The 17,270-nt window shown below is 42.3% G+C and overlaps 1 long non-coding RNA gene across 2 annotated transcripts in view; it reads left to right on the plus strand.

Annotated features, from left to right (window-relative positions):
• Positions 1-11,854, plus strand: part of LOC118944106 (uncharacterized) — a 56,753-nt gene extending 44,899 nt beyond the window's left edge. For both annotated transcript variants that reach the window (XR_016491293.1, XR_005039423.2), the window contains 2 exons: positions 11,299-11,367; positions 11,530-11,854. This is a non-coding gene — a long non-coding RNA (uncharacterized LOC118944106). The remainder of the gene's footprint in view (positions 1-11,298; positions 11,368-11,529) is intronic.
• The last annotated feature ends 5,416 nt before the right edge of the window (positions 11,855-17,270 follow it).

Consider the following 17,270-nt stretch of genomic DNA (forward strand, 5'->3'; position numbering starts at 1 on the left):
AGACAACCTGATTTACAGCAGTGAGTCAGTAGATAGCAACAACAAGTAGTTATAGGAGGGGGGGAGGGGGGGTGGGGGGGTTAAGTTTTGTCACAAACACTGGTCATGCAAGCTTTGGGTTCTTCCACAATATGAGCATAAAAAGAACACAGGCTGAAAAGTCCACTTGTAAATGACGTAATAAATCAAAAGATGTCAAAAGTTTCACATTTACCGGTTCAAATCAAACATTACAGTCACACCCGTCAATGCCAGAACATTGGCAGACTGAGTTAGCGTTAGCAGTGGTATGTTTCTGGATGTTTTTGCCAGTAAAGCTTCTAATGTACATCCAGTGGAAACAAAGTGGTGAACTTGTGAAGAAACAAGGTCAGGTTGAAAAGAGATCACCCGCCCCCTTGATTTTAAGCTGCCAGTCATTTTTTAGACTGTGGGAACCTAAGGTTTAGAATCACAAAATATTTCTCGTTAAGAGGGTAATTAGTGAGCGGTGTTACAGCAAGTGTGTTAATCACTCTTTCTTGGAATTGTCAGAATTCTTAGAAACCTGTGGAGGTACTCTTGGCCACGCTGGCTGTTTTATGCTCTTGGCAGCTTGATTGAAAAGAAAAGCAACCAATCAAGCAGCAGATCTCTCCTCCAATGGACGTCACCTCCACAGGGCAAGAATGCAGCTCTCACCTTCCTCCTCACCGATCTAGGACTACAGATGTTTTGCTTTAGTCCTAGGCTCTTCATAGTTCTTCATGATAAGAGCTGAGGATAGCGTGGGTGCGGAGCCGAACAGCATCGTTTGAAAGGCATCTCCCTGGAGACGTTTTCAACACATGCCCTGAGCTTTCAGCCAGAGGAATGAGCTGAAGGAATTGTGATATGGTCTCTGGGGGATGGAAAACTTTCATTGTTTTTTTTTGCTGACTACAAATGCTGACTTTACAAACATAATAGAAACCAGGAATGTTCTGTTACATGTGGGAAGGTTTCAAAGACAGCACATTTCTAATAGAAATGTATAAATACACATTTAAAATATAAATCATGTATGCAAAGTCGGTAACCACACAATTTGTTCAGCAGATTATTTCATTCAGCAGACATACATTAGGTGTGACTAAACTTTGTGACAGTCTGACAGTAGAGTGCCCCTTGTTGAAACCACTTTGTTAAAATTAGCTAAGAATGTAATAATACACCATTTTATTTCACTTCCGTAACCCTAATGACTAATTACATAAATTGGAGCAGAGTAAGACTGAATCATTCCCTCCATTACTACCTCACCCCTCCATAGGCCCAGGCCCAAGCCTTTATAGGCCCAGGCCCAAGCCCATTATCATACACCCCCAGTAGGCTAAACGCACAACATTTAGTCCACTACCACACCCCTCCATATGGTAGGCCCAAGCCTAGGGTCTTGGTCCGCCTCCTCTCCCAACATCTGGCGATTGTTTGACAGGACCCACTGCGCGACGTCTCCCAGAGTCTCCAGTTGCTCCAACTGGGCCTGTGACTAACACCGCTCAGCTATATTTCACTAACAAATGAGAAGGGCTTCCAGATGACGGGCAGAGAAGAAAAAACAAGGAAGGAAATGAAAAACATGTGGGAAAGCCTGGACTGCATTTCATACGGAAAAGGATACTCCAAGAAAAGTCTGAACATTCCCCAGACCCCTTCCTCCCTTTTAAGAGGGGCTTGAACCTCTCATGAAAGCTCTCTCAGTATGAAAGGCTTGATGATCTTAACAGAAAGTGATAAAATATTGTTAAGCATTCGCCTGATGACTGAAGGTACATAATTACACCTAAGGGGACTCCGGGATGCTGGCCATCTAGGCAGAGTTGCAAAGAAAAAGCCATATCTCAGACTGGACAATGAAAAGAAAAGATGAATATGGGCAAAAGAACACAGACACTGGACAGAGGAATTCTGCCTAGAAGGCCAGCATCCCGGAGTCACCTCTTCACTGCTGATGTTGAGACTGGTGCTTTGCTGGTACTATTAAATGAAGCTGCCAGTTGAGGACTTGTGAGAAGTCTGTTTCTCAAACTAGACACTCTAATGTACTTGTCCTCTTGTTCAGATGTACACCGGGGCCTCCCAGTCCTCTTTCTCTTCTGGTTAGAGCCAGTTTGGGCTGTTCTGTGAAGGGAGTAGTACACAGCGTTGTGCTTTTCTTTCAAAAACAAGGACAATTCTAAGTTACCCCAAAATGTTGAATGGTAGTGTATATGGGCATACAAATAGGGTTTTACTGTCATAACATTAAGAGGTAAATAGGTTGTTAAAAAAGCATGACATGGGTGACTAAAAAAAGCCAAACATTTGTCATTTGTTCATATGCAGGTTATTATCAACCTCAAAACTATGCAGGGAATTCTGGGTTAAACATAAGCATCAGTCAAAGCTATCTGGTTCTGAAGACATTAATCAACCTGTTTAAAACGGTGTACCAAATCAGTGTGACTGAAGGGGGATAAAGAGAAGGGCAGAGGGGGGGAATTCTCTGGCAGTGAGGGAGTCAAACCTAAACCTCTCTCTCAGCTAGAGTCCATATGCAGCCAGCCCAGAGGCGGCCATCTTGCAGCCTGCATTGCGTGCATTCCTATGACTTAAGGCAGCAGGGTGAGTCACTTTGTTCGGTGCAAATGTGGCCTCTGATTCACACCCAAGTGACTAAGCCCCCGAACGGGCCCCACTGAGAGACGAGGAGAGAGGAAAGGAAAGGAGAAGCCTCTATCTATCTCTCTTGCCAGCCAAAACCAAGGAGACCTGATAAGTGGACAAAATGCAAGGCATTTCTTTTCAAAGGAAATTCTCACTTGCCCAAAAAAATGGTTTTTGGTTGACCTCAAAGTATATCATGAGTCACTTCCCTAGTTGGCCCAAGTCTTCAGTATACAAATGTTTATAGTGACACGTCATTGCTAAGATTGTTTAGTATATATTTTCTCTCAATAATTCCCAAAGAATTTGTACCAGACCAGTATAAAACTGAGAAGATGTCAGAAACCATTTCTAACCTAAATTACCCTGCAAATTAGCTAACTCAGCACACATACCACTTTCAATGCATCATGATTTGAATTATCAGACCTTTTCACTTTTCTTACAGCTCATTAAATGTACAAAATAGACAACGTGACATGTAACCTCACGGCTCGACTCATCTAGCTAGGGATATTAGAGGCTCATCTGTTTTCTCTAAAACTGGTTAAAGAAGAGTGAAGACAGCCAAACAGCAAGAAACATCCATACTCTTTTTCTTTCTCTCTCTCTCTCTCTCCCCCTCTCTCTCTCTCTCTCCCTCTCTCTGCCAACTGTGTGACTTCCTGCTTGCTGCCAACAGAAACAGGTTGCACCTGCTATGTGACATCATAAAATATATTTCCTCCATCATATCCTTACATGGTCTCTCCTATCATTGTTATTCAGATGACACTCAACTACTTTTCTCCTTCCCTCCTTCTGACACCCAGGTTGCGACACGCATCTCTGCGTGCCTGGCAAATATCTCAGCTTGGATGTTGGCCCACCACCTCAAGCTCAACCTCGACAAGACAGAGCTGCTCTTCCTCCCGGGGAAAGCCAGCCCGCTCCATGACCTCTCTATCACGGATGACAACTCCACGGAGTCCCCCTCCCAGAGTGCAAAGAACCGTGGCAACACCCTGTCATTCTCTGCAAATATAAAAGCAGTGACTCGACCCTACCTCACACAGGAAGAGGTGCAGGTCCTAATCCAGGCACTTGTCATCTCCCATCTGGACTACTGCGACTCACTATTGGCTGGGCTCCCCACTTGTGCCTTCAATCCCATGCAATGTATCCAGAACGCTGCAGCCCACCTGTTGTTCAACCTTCCCAAGTTTTCCCATGTCACCCCGCTCCTCCACACACTCCACTGGCTTCCAGCCGAAGCTCGCATCTACAACTTACCTTAAAGCTATGCTCAAACCCTACACCCCAACCCAAGTACTCCGTTCTGTCACCTCTGGTCTCTTTGCCCACCTCAATGGTGGAACCAACTTCCCCCTGAAGCTAGGACAGCAGAGTTCCTGCCAATCTTACCGAAAACATGAAACCCTAACTTTTCTTAGGGGATTTGTTTCCCCGTATCACCATCGACTTTGCTAATTTGCTCATTTGAGGAAAAATGTACTTACTATGACTGTGATATGTGGTTGTCCCATCTGGCTATCTTAAGATGAACTGTAAGTCGTTCTGGATAAGAGAGTCGGTTAAATGATTCAAATGGAAAATGTAATAATGTTGGCATGTGGTTTTTGCTCAATGGACGACACACCTCAATATTCCTTCTAGATGTTTCCATACTCCCGTTTTCAACGACGGATACAAAGACATAAAACCTCACACGCAGATTACATAATCATGCTATATTGAAAGTCAAGTAAGGTTTTGATCAAAAGATGAAATGCATTGCTCATCTAATTGAAATAATTACACCTCATGAAGTTGTCACTTAAAAAAAGAGATTCCTTTGTATGTCAGATGGTACAATGCCGTGTGGTGTGAAGGGCGAGTTGAAAAAGTCTGTGATCCACACATTTCAACCTGGGCATTTTTAAGCTCACTGTTGAAAGATATGACCTACATACCAAGACAAAGAAAGTTTTAGACTTTGTAACAATTCAGAAAATATGCGTAGGTGGAAGATCATTTACACCACATCAAAGGGCCAAACAGACATTTTCCAGTACCCTATCTGAAAAAGTCAGATGTACTCACATTGAGAAGAACTGATGTGAACAGGTTGTCAGAGCTACTCAATTCTAGTACTGTTGTTTGCCATCCAAAACAACAGAGATTGGCCTGTTCAAACACATGGATTAACTGTGCAGATATCACCCATTAACACAACCGCAGCCTGCGTCACAGCATTACTCCGATGCTCTTTGGCTTCTTGCTTATTACCCTTCCTGACCCTGATAACTCCCCTTTTAAATCCTCACAAACTTTAAGAGCAGCTCAAAACTAAAGCCTCCAGAGCGGTCCGACGCATTTCTTCCATGCGTGCCATGACATTAACTTCTCTGATAACGTAGAACTGACTCAAGTGTAATACAATCTTATCCCAGATAGAGTTGATTACATATGTCCCTTTTCCGGACCTCTCTATAGCGTTCTACTCGGATGGCTTGGCTTGCCAAGGTTTGGACTCCGGCAGGCCTGAGTTTTGGTTTGGGTTCAGGAGATGTCACTCTCACAGAACTACGTACAACCCAAGCACAGCCAAAACAATCGGGCTGACTTGTGAGGTTTACCTTCTTAAGGAGGATTTCATCAGAAATAATCCCAGGATTTTGGGTCTCTCTCACGTGGCCCGGGACGTTTGATGTGTGGATTATTGCTCAGATTAACCCTCCCCTTTTAAAAAAAAGAGGCATATTCAGTAAGGGGTTTGATGTAGTGCTGAAAACACACCGGTGCCCTGCTTTGATGTAGAAGCCCTTGAATCTGAACTCACACCAGGCCTGACATAAACCCAAGGCTATGACCTTTGAGGGTAGAGTGTATTTTACAGAGCAATATTTGCACTTCACAATCATGGATAAACTCTAGTGTCCATGGGCACTGGGAGTAGAAGTCATTGGTAGATGGATAAGAGGAGTGGACTGTATCCAAGTTTCGAAGAAGGGAAATGTTTATGCATGGAATCGGATAGGTTTAGATTCTGAATTGATTGCTGCCCCTGAAAAATAACCTGTTCTTAAATTAGGGAATTGCAAGAGAGGGACAATGTCAGCTGAATGTAAATGTCTCAGTTATAAAAGTAATTGTGTCAGATTTGAGTTTTTCTATCAGTACATACCAGAGGCGGTCAGCGCCGTTTAAGATGGAGGACAGTATTTTTTAAATGAGCATGGCCTTATTTCTATTACAGCATATTGGATGACTGTCATTCATATTCCATTCACCCAGATCAATGTAACATCAATAGGTTTAGTTTACTACATGACGCTCAAATTTCCCTATACCCATCATGAGGTTGCTATACTGGTCGAGAGAAAATGTTATCCAGACAGTAATACATTCAATAACGCCTTGCACACTGTTGCCTGCATCTTGCTGATCTAGGGTGTAATCATTAGTCCAACAGTTGCAAACAAGAGTTTTTATTGGACAAATTCAGGTATGCTTATCCCCATTTAATTCCGTCTTCTTCCGTTTTAAGAAAAGTTTTTCAACAGAATTGGCGGAATGAATGTACCCCTGATCACCGCAATCACAGTTCACTTTCATAGCAGCCACATACAAACAGTATGATCATTTGCTCGTTGTATGATTCCTTCTCGCATCTACACGCTTTCCAGTGGTAGAAAAAGTATTCAATTGTCATACTTGAGTAAAAGTAAAGATGGCTTAATAGAAAGTGAAAGTCACCCAGTAAAATATATATTATATAAGTCTTAAATGTACTTAAGTATCAAAAGTAAATGTAATTGCTAAAATATTCTTTAGTATCAAAGTATATAAATCCTTTCAAATTCCTTATATTAAGCAAAACGGAAGGCACCCTTTTATATGTTTTATTTTTATTTATGGATAGCCATGGGCACACTCCACCAGATCTGAGGCAGTAGGGATGACCAGGCATGTTTTATTGATAAGTGAATGAATTGGAGGATTTTACAGTCCTGCTAAACAATCAAAATGTAATGAGTACTTTTGAGTGTCAAGGAAAATGTATGGAGTAAAAGGTTTTAAAAAATCTGTATGAATATAGTGAAGTAAAACTAGTCAAAAATAGAAATAGTAAACTACAGATACCCATAAAACTACTTAAGTAGTACTTTAAAGTATGTTTACTTAAGTACTTTACACCACTGGTGCTCTCCTCCTCTCCCCTTTTCCCTTTGTTGCTTGTGGACTTCAGTGCACAATACAAGCACTGTCTGTGACCAGGTGACAAAACCTTTCCAAGCCAAACCTTCATAACATAACCGTTAACCACTACACACAGCATACCTCAATGTCAGCTAATGTCATAGTCAACATAGCTATCTACTAGAACTAACAAGTTAATAAACCAGCTACAATCAATGCAGTACAGTGAACAGCATGCAGTTTAGCAGTTACACCAGAGGGCCCCAGTGGCTATCAACTAATATATAAAACCAAAAGCTTACCTTGACTTTGAAGAGTTCCAGTGTTGGATAGTCATAGCCAGCTAGCTAACATAGCATCCTTCTCTGTTTGAGCCAGGTGTTTGAGTAGGCTAAACTAGCTAGCTGCATTCACTAGCTAGGTAAATATATATATATATATATATATATATATATATATATATATATATATATATATATATATATATATATATATATATATATATATATATATATATATATATATATATATATATACACACAGTGCCTTCAGAAAGTACTTAGACCCCTTGACTTTCTAAATGTTGTTAGGTTACAGCCTTCTTCTAAAACTGATTAAATAGATTTCTTTCCCTCATCAATCCACACACAATACCCCATAATGACAATTCAGAAACAGGTTTAGAAAATATGACATTCACATAAGTATTCAGACCCTTTACTAAGTACTTTGTTGAAGCACCTATGGAGACTAATTCACGGAAATATGACATTCACATAAGCAGACCCTTTACTAAGTACTTTGTTGAAGCACCTATGGAAGCGATTATACCTCTTCTTGGGTATGATTCTACAAGCTTGGCACACCTGTATTTGGGGAGTTTCTCCCATTCTTCTCTGCAGATCCTCTCAAGCTCTGTCAGGTTGGATGGGGAAAACTAGTTTCAGGTGTCTCCAGAGATGCTCCATTGGGTTCAAGTTCTAGCTCTGGCTGGGCCACTCAAGGACATTCAGAGACTTGTCCTGAAGCCACTCCTGCGTTGTCTTGGCTGTGTGCTTTGGGCCATTGTCCTGTTGGAATGTTGAACCTTCGCCCCAGTCTGAGGTCCTGAGCGCTCTGTAACAGGTTTTCATCAAAGATCTCTCTATACTTTGCTCTGGTATCTTTACCTCAATCCTGACTAGTCTCCAGGTCCCTGCCACTGAAAACATCCCCACAGCATGATGCTGCCTCCACCATGCTTCACAGTAGGGATGGTGCCAGGTTTCCTCCAGACGTGATGTATGGTATTCAGGCAAAATAGTTCAATCTTGGTTTCATCAGACGAGAGAATCTTGTTTCTCATGGTCTGAGAGTCCATGGGTGCCTTTTGGCAAACTCCAAGCGGGCTGTCATGTGCCTCTTACTGAGGAGTGGCTTCCGTCTGGCCACTCTACCATAAAGGCCTGATTGACGTAGTGCTTCAGAGATGGTTGTCCTTCTGTAAGATTCTCCCATCTCCACAGAGGAATTCTAGAACTCTGTTAGAGTGACCATCAGGTTCTTGGTCACCTCCCTGACCAAGGCCCTTCTCCCCCAATTTCTCAGTTTGGCCAAGCGGCCAGCTCTAGGAAGAGTCTTGGTGTTTCCAAACTTCTTCCATTTAAGAATGGAGGCCACTGTGTTCTTGGGGACCTTCAATGTTGCAGAAATTTTTGGTACCCTTCCCCTGATCTGTGCCTCGACACAATCCTGTCATGGAGCTCTATGGACAATTCCTTCGACCTCATGGCTTGTTTTTTGCTCTGGCATGCACTGTCAACATTGAGACCTTAAATAGACGTGTGTGCCTAGCCAAATCATGTCCAATGGATTTAATTCAAGTTAACATCAAGGATGATCAATGGAAACAGGATGCATCTGAGCTCAATTTCGAGTCTCATAGCAAAGGTTTTGATTACTTATGTAAATAAGGTATTTCCGTTGTTTTTTGTTTTTTTTTGCAAAAGAAATGTTTTAAAAAACGCTTTTTTGCTTTGTCATTATGGGGTATTGTGTGTAGATTGCTGAGTTTAAAAAACACTTTCCGAAGGCACTGTATATTTATAGAGAGATATAGATAGCTCTCTCTCTCTCTCACTCTCACTCTCTCACTCTCACTCTCACTCTCTCTCGGGCTTCTTAATTTTTTAAGAAATACATTTCTTCAGAACTGTTCAACTATTGTCTTTCTCTCACTTTGAGTCAACGACTCGCCACATTTCATGCACCGCAGTGCTAGCTATCTGTAGCTTAAGCATTCAGTACTTGATTAATTATCTGATTCTTTGATTGGGTGGACAACATTTCAGTTCACACTGCAAGAGCTATGATAGGTTGGAGGATGTCCTCCGGAAGTTGTCATAATTACTGTGTAAGTCTATGGAAGAGGGTGAAAACCAATATACCCAGAGGAGGTCAGAAACTAACTGTCCTCCAGCAACACAATGGTGCTACCCCAGAGATTGCTGTTGAGACTACTGTAGACCAATTTTGCAAAACAGTTTGTTTTAAACAATTATTTGGTGATTTGCAAAGCATGAACATGACCTAAATGTTTTCACCCTCCTCACAAGGTTCCCTTTGAAAGTCTGAGGGACTGTGTGTGTGTGTGTGTGTGTGTGTGTGTGTGTGTGTGTGTGTCCATGGGTGCATGTGTGCACGTACATGTGCACTCATTTGCTGTTATTGCTTAGCCTTGCACTTCTTTCTGCTTTGAGTGTCAATAGTGCCATGGTGGCAAATACAGAGCATACGTGAGAGCACGGCAGAATGGAGAAGCCTCCTTCAGCAGACAGAGGAACTACACAGGCAGGAATAGGGGTAACACACATACGCTCCTAGGAGACATACAAAGCGGTGTGTGAGATATCAGAAAGGTGTTGCACGGTACCTTTGGCCTACTTTTATATGAGAGAACATTCATAGGGAGACACATTGGCTAAAGATCTGATTGGTGAAAGGGATACACCAACAAGGTTTGCGTTTCCCCTGTACTTAAATTTGAAGGTATTATCTAAACTATTTGCGGATTGAAATGTGACTACAGAGAAATGTTCAGCAGACATGACCTTTCAGAAAAGTATGGGGAAGTTACAGTACATTCGGAAAGTATTCAGAACCCTTGACTTTTTCCACATTGTGTTATTTTACAGCCTTATTAAAAAAAAATCAATTGACACACAATACCTCATAATGAAAACAGTGAAAACAGGTTTTTAGAATATGTATAGAAAATGTATAAAACATAAATAAAAATAAGTATTCTGACCATTTTCTATGAGACTCGAAATTCAGCTCTTTGTTTCCATTGATCATCCTTGAGATGTTTCTTCAACTTGATTGGAGTCAACCTGTGGTAAATTCAATTGTTTGGACATGATTTGGAAACGCACACACCTGTCTATTTGACAAGGTCCCTGTCACGACTTCCACCGCAGGTTGCTCCTCGCCCTGTTCGGGCGGCGCTCGGCGGTCGTCGTCGCCGGTCTACTAGCTGCCACCGATCCTTTTTCCTTTTCTTTTGGTTATGTCTGTTTTGTGTTTCACCTGGTTTCCTTTTGGTTAATTAGGGGGGGGGGGGTATTTAATTCGACATTTCCTTTGGGGTTTTGTGCGGGATTGTTTTCGTTTGAACTGTCAGTGAGTTTGGGTTTCGTTTTTATTAGCTCATGTTTTACAGGTGTTTTTCCCTAGACTGTGTCTGAGTGGGGGTGTTCGTGGCTATTGCTGTAGTCCGGTCTTCCTGTTTGTTTTTTTGAGCTAGTTAAATGAAACGCCCTTTTCTTTTGAACTCGTTTCTCCTGTGCCTGACTCCACACCCACATCTCCTTGGGGAGATCTGACAGTCCCACAGTTGACAGTGCATGTCAGAGCAAAAACCAACCCAGGAGGTTGAAGGAATTGTACGTAGAGTTTTGATACAGGATTGTGTGAAGGAACAGATCTGGGGAAGGGTACCAAAAAAATTCTGCAGCATTGAAGGTCCCCAAGAATACAGTCATTCTTAAATGGAAAAAGTCTGGAACCACCAATACTCTTCCTATAGCTGGCCGCCCGGCCAAACTGGTGAATCGGGGGAGAAGGGCCTTGGTCAGAGAGGAGACCAAGATCTTCATGGTCACTCTGACAGAGCTCCAGAGTTATTCTGTGGAGATGGGAGAACCTTCCAGTAGGACAACCATCTCTGCATCACTCCACCAATTAGACCTTTATGGTAGAGTGGAAAAAAAACAATTTAATCCATTTTAGAATAAGGCTGTAACGTAACAAAATGTGGAAAAAGTCAAAGGGTCTGAATACTTTCCAAATGCACTGTATGGCATGGAACGTGTCCACACAACGTGTCCACACCACCATTTGTATGTACTACTGCTGTTCTGATTATTGTTGTTATGATCATTTATTATATTTCCACATTTCTCCAATTAGACATGGCTGACCAAGACCAGACGGAGAGCACACATTGCACCTGTTTTAAGGTCTCTGCACCGGCTGACTGTGAGTTTTAGAATTCATTTTAAGTTTATGCTATTGGTTCTTAAATCAATCCACGATTGTGCACCCCAATACATGTCAGACATGCTTTGAATTTATGTACCAAGTAGGTCTCTCAGGTCCTCTGGCACTGACCTTTTAACCATCTTTCCCTTTATCCCAAAGCCTTGGACCAAGAGATTATGCCCCCAGCATCTGGAATAGCCTGCCAAAGAACCTGAGGGGGGCCGAAACTGTGGCCAAATATAAAAAAAAGATATTAAAACATATTTTTACTAAAACATACTTTTCTACTAAAAGTATATAAAACATACTTTTCCTTTGGCTGCTGTTTGTCATTGTTTCGTTTTTTTATCTTGTGTTTGTTGTGTCGTAAATATTTCAGCGTTTATTTTCCTTGTTTTTTTGTGCTTTTTTCCCCCTGCAAAGCACATTGCATTGCATCCCATGTCTTAAATGTGCTGTATAAATAAATCTGGATTTGATTTGATTTGAATGGCCTGAGTCAGGCACTAGAGTGTCAGTTATTATTCAACATGACACCCACAGGACGGCAGCACAAATCACTGAAACTCTCTCCTCATACGTCAAACTTTACGCTGCGAATTTTGCCTACCCTAGAGGGAAATACTTTTGCCAGTGGTCTAAGGCACTGCGTCTCAGTGCAAGAGGTATCGCTACAGTCTCTGGTTTGAATCCAGGCCGTATCACATCTGGCCGTGATTGGGAGTCCCACAGGGCGGCGCACAATTGGCCCAGCGTCGTCCAGGCTTGGCCGGGGTAGGCCGTTATTGTAAATAAGAATTTGATCTTAACTGACTGAAATATAAAAATATAAAAATGAGAGAGAGAGAGAGAGAGAGTCTGTTTTCAATGGAGTTGGGAGAGAGAGAGAGAGAGAGAGACATATAGAGAGAGAGAGACATAGAGAAGGAGAGAGAGAGAGAGAGAGAGAGAGAGACATAGAGAGGGAGAGAGAGAGAGAGAGAGAGAGAGACTGTTTTCAATAGAGTTTGGACAGAGAGAGAGAGAGAGAGAGAGAGAGGCTGTTTTCAATAGAGTTTGGACAGAGAGAGAGAGAGAGAGAGAGAGAGAGAGAGGCTGTTTTCAATAGAGTTTGGAGAGAGAGAGAGGGAGGAGAGAGAGAAGTAGGGCCTGTTATCAGTGGAGTGGGGAATGTTGATAGGCGGTATGGTGCAGAGATAGCGCCTGCACATCAGCCCTGGCGTGACGCACGGCAGACTCCCACGCCCACTCCCTCCCTCCCTCCATCCCCCTCTCCTTCTAACCATTTCTTGCCCTTTTTTAAAAAACTTTCCTTCCCTTCCAGTCTGACAATGTTTCATTACCTCTTCCATCTTTCATAAAATAATGCTATCCTCCCATAGCAATCAAAGGTTTTGGAACACACTCCATTCCCCTTATTATATTGCCGGTCTCATTTGAGTTCACATGCCTGTGTTTCCCTCTACAGTATTTACAGGCACTGATGGTGTTATGAAACATTTAGGGGAAGCTGCCTCCCTTGGTTTCCCAATCGCTCTTATGTGCTTTCTTTTATCTCCACTAGACCAGCGAAAGAAAAAAGTCTGCTGTTGCGGAACCACTGTCAGAGAGCACAGGACGTTTTGTTTCATTTTCCTACTTCTGCTTCCCGTCTCTCCCGCCCCTCAACCTCCTGCTAGGCTACGCTGGCCCCACATCCTTGAGTGGGGGAAGAATGTAGAAATATGATAGGGAGCGAGGGAGAGGCAAATAGGGGGGATGGGGAAGGGGGAAAAAATGAGAAAGCATATTACAACTTCAGATTCTCATATTACTGAGGAACCAGGGAGAGACTTTCAGAAGGTTTGAAAAGAGAGCGCCAATGAGAGAGAGAGAGAGAAAGAGGGAAAGTAATACAGAGACCAGGAGGGGTGTTGACATGCCGCTAAATTACAGAGGGGCGTTCAAATAAGCACGGCCCATAGGGATTAGTATCTGCTATACAGTATGTGGTAATCCACAAAGTACTCAGGACTTCAAGCCTGTAAAATATCCACATGAAAACCAATCCAACACTGGAACTCCATTGATATTACTGAAACTGAACAATACTGGTCATGACGTTTGAAACCTCATCTTGAGGAAATGTATTATTTCCACAGGTGTGACCATGGATGACATAGAGGTCTTACTATTGCTATTCTTTGCATTGATTTTGTTCTTTGCCACTGACAACGCATCGGTTTTACTGCGTCCGTATAAAGAAGTCATCAGTAGTCAGACAGAATCAACTGAAGACTCCCCAACCTAATATGCCGTACAGTCCACTACAGTAAAGGACGAGAGGTTGTGTATGACCCCTCATTACTGGCAAGCCAGACAGAGAGAGAAAATCACATGACAGTCACGTAACAGGTAGACAGTGTCAAAAAGTTCAGGGGTCGTTCCTGTCAACTGTGAGGTCCCGAAGCTGGTGGGAAAACACCTCAAAAAGGGTGTGAGGCTGAGTCATAGTTTTACTGAACAGTCGGTCCACAACTGCACAGTCGTCATCTAGCGGTACGGCACCTGACCTTGAACACCGCTATGAGTGAAAATTCAGAAAAGGGAGTGTGTGCGCTTGGCCATAGCCTAACGAGATCTCACATATACAGTATTAGACTTGAAAGCCTAATGCATATTATGAATAGATACATGTCAAAAATACAAAAGCTTTGCAGAACATACGGTAACTATTTCACATGGACAAAAAAAAAACTGTCTTCTGGCAGTGTCTGACCCTTTTGTCACAAGGCGTCCCCACCCTGGACAGAGCTAAATGGTTCACTGACAACACTGTTCCCTACTTTTAACTGAGAGAGAGAGAGCATGAGAGAGAGAGCACAAGAGAGAGAGAGCGCGCGCGCGAGAGAGAGAGAGAGCGAGAGAGAGCGAGAGAGAGCGAGAGAGAGCGAGAGAGAGAGCGAGAGAGAGCGAGAGAGAGAGAGCGAGAGAGCGAGAGAAAGAGAGAGAGAGAGAGAGCACAAGAGAGAGAGAGCGCGAGAGAGAGAGAGACTATGAGAGCTGTGCTTCTGCAGAGTGAGTAGTACTTCATATCTAGCTCAGGACTGGCAGATTCTGCACTCAGCTTTGACTGCCATATCAAGAGTGCCTGTGAGGGGTTGGTTCAATCATTCCCACGGCGGCTGGCCATTCGGACCTAGGATCAGCCATATTATTAACAAGAATAGGCTAGCACTGCGTTTAGCAACACCTACCCACCTCACAAGACAGTTTCCAGTATTCTTTTTTATTACCCCCTCCACCACAAATGGTCAAATCTGAGATGGCACCATCCACCAATTGTGAATATTATCATAGAATGTCACTACATGGGATATCACACATGTAGTCAAAATGTAGCTACATGTTGTGTGATGATATCGCACCTGTAAAGCAGTGATATGTGTATGGACTGTATTGAGAAGGGAAATGCCGCACTGAGTTACAAGTAATACATAACAAAATCTGTAATTCACATGCTGGATTCTTCCAAGACTATCAGGTTCTCCACGCATTCTTGAACCTTGTGTACATTCCCTGGGAAAAATATTCCACTGCATTCATTCCCCGACAGGCTACTGATCTTATCTCCAACCTCTGCTCAGTGTGAAAATAATGCATCAGAAATTTGACCTAGATAAAGATGGACAATGAAGCCCAGCGTCACTGGCACTGCGGGGTGTTGTCACTGTGCGCTTGGCCACGATATTCAGTGACCGGTGCATGCAAACATTAAGGAATACGGTTTCACGCTTGGATTGACAAACAAGCGTCCACGTTTCAACTGGCACAAAGCAAGTGGGTTACGTGTCTCGGTTTTGATGTTCATTGATAGCCCATTTTCTGTTACAGGGAAACAGGGTACGGTAGCCTATGTATACTGGCATCCAGTCAGGTTTTCCAGGTACAGTAGACAGTGCTGTGTTTAAGTGGGGTTGGGTAAATAGAGGGGAGTACAGCATCAACTCACAGAGCCAGTGTGTGAAAGACGAGGGGTGGTATTCCATATATAAGACCACGTTTGTTCTTCTGGGAATATTTCACACTGCCAAAATGTGTTTCGGAGGGAAGTGTAAAAACTACACCACCCAAGTGAAAACAAAGTGGCACAAATGCAATCTCTCTGAGGACCTCAACAATAAACTACCGCCTTGACTTGCTGAGGTCATTCTACAAAATCAGACATACAGTACCTGGAAAAGTCTGTGTACCAAAGGTTCAAAGGTGAGTTTGACAGAAAAATAATAATATTGGTAAAACAAAAGGCAATAGAGGAAAATGTCTATCACACAAACATTACAATCAATGCAGAGCAATATGTAGCTACTGTAAAGAACTTAGGCCTACTATACAGCACAAGTGCTCATATGCAGTACACCTATTTCACAAAGACGCACTGATTACAAACAAAGGATAAGAACACAGAAACAACTCTTGAAGAAATAAGAGCCCCTGTATTTCTGTTTCAAATATTTTTTATTAAACACACACAAGACAGGTGTGTCAATTCTTATCTAAACATAAAAGAGCATACAGGAACAACAAGACCCAGAGTTCTGGGTGCAAAACAAATAATACAAAACACGACATACAAAACAAGGACATGTAGAAAGAAAGAGGGTTAGATGTCCCCCCCCCCCCCCCCCCCCCACCTATTCCCCCCCATTTTCAAGACGATTTAAGTTAAAACAGTAACTAGGCCACTAGTAACTAGGCCACAACTAGGAACATTCAATGTCGTCTTGGTAAGCAACTCCAGTGTATATTTGTCCTTGTGTTTTAGGTTATTGTCCTGCTGAAAGGTGAATTTGTCTCCCAGTGTTTGTTGGAAAGGAGACTGAACCAGGTTTTCCTCTAGGATTTTGCCTGTGCTTAGCTCTATTCCGTTTATTTTTCACCCCCCCCCCCCCCCCCAAAAAAAAAAAATCCTTAGTAATTGCCGATGCTTGCTGTTTGGGGGGATAAAAATAAACGGAATACACGCACCATGCTTGAAATTATGAAGAGTGGTACTCAGTGATGTGTTGTGTTGGATAGTGCCTTCTTATTGCAAATAGGATTCATGTTTTGGAATATTTGTAGTCTGCACACGCTTCCTTCTTTTCACTCTTTCATTTAGGTTAGTAATTGTGGAGTAACTAGAATGTTGTTGATCCATCAGCAGTTTTCTCCTGTCACTGCCATTAAACTCTAACTGTTTTAAAGTCACCTTTGGCCGCATGGTTTCCTTCCTCTCCGGCAACTGAGTTAGGAAAGACGCCTGTATCTTTGTAGTGACTGGGTGAATTGATACACTATCCAAAGTAAAAATGAATTACTTTACCAATTCTCAAAGGGATATTCAACATCTGCTTTTTTTACCCATCTACCCATAGGTGCCCTTCTTTGCGAATCATTGGAAAACCTCACTGGTCTTGGAGGTTGAATCTGTGTTTGAAATTCACTGCTCGACAGATAATTCTGTGTGCAGTACAGAGAGTCATTCAAAAATCATGTTAAACACTATTATTGCACACAGAGTGAGTCCATGCAATTAATTATGTGACTTGTTAATCACATTTTTTTTCTCCTGAACATATTTAGGCTTGCCATAACAAAGAGTTTGAATATTTATTGATAATAGTTTTTTATTATTATTTGTAAACATTTCTAAAAACATAATTCCACTTGGACATTAACGGCTTTTGTAGGCCAGGGACACAAAATCTCAATTGAATCCATTTTAAATTCAGGCTGTAACACAACAAAATGTGGAAAATGTCAAGGAGTGTGTATACTTTATGAAGGCACTGTCAGATTTTTCACCATAAGTTTTTGTGAAAATGTCCCTAATTCATACAACAGCCACCCCACCCCATGCACATATGTCAGCATGAGTG

This window comes from Oncorhynchus mykiss, chromosome 24, assembly GCF_057628025.1.
Source record: "Oncorhynchus mykiss isolate SJ-2025 chromosome 24, ASM5762802v1, whole genome shotgun sequence".
Lineage (NCBI taxonomy): Eukaryota > Metazoa > Chordata > Actinopteri > Salmoniformes > Salmonidae > Oncorhynchus > Oncorhynchus mykiss.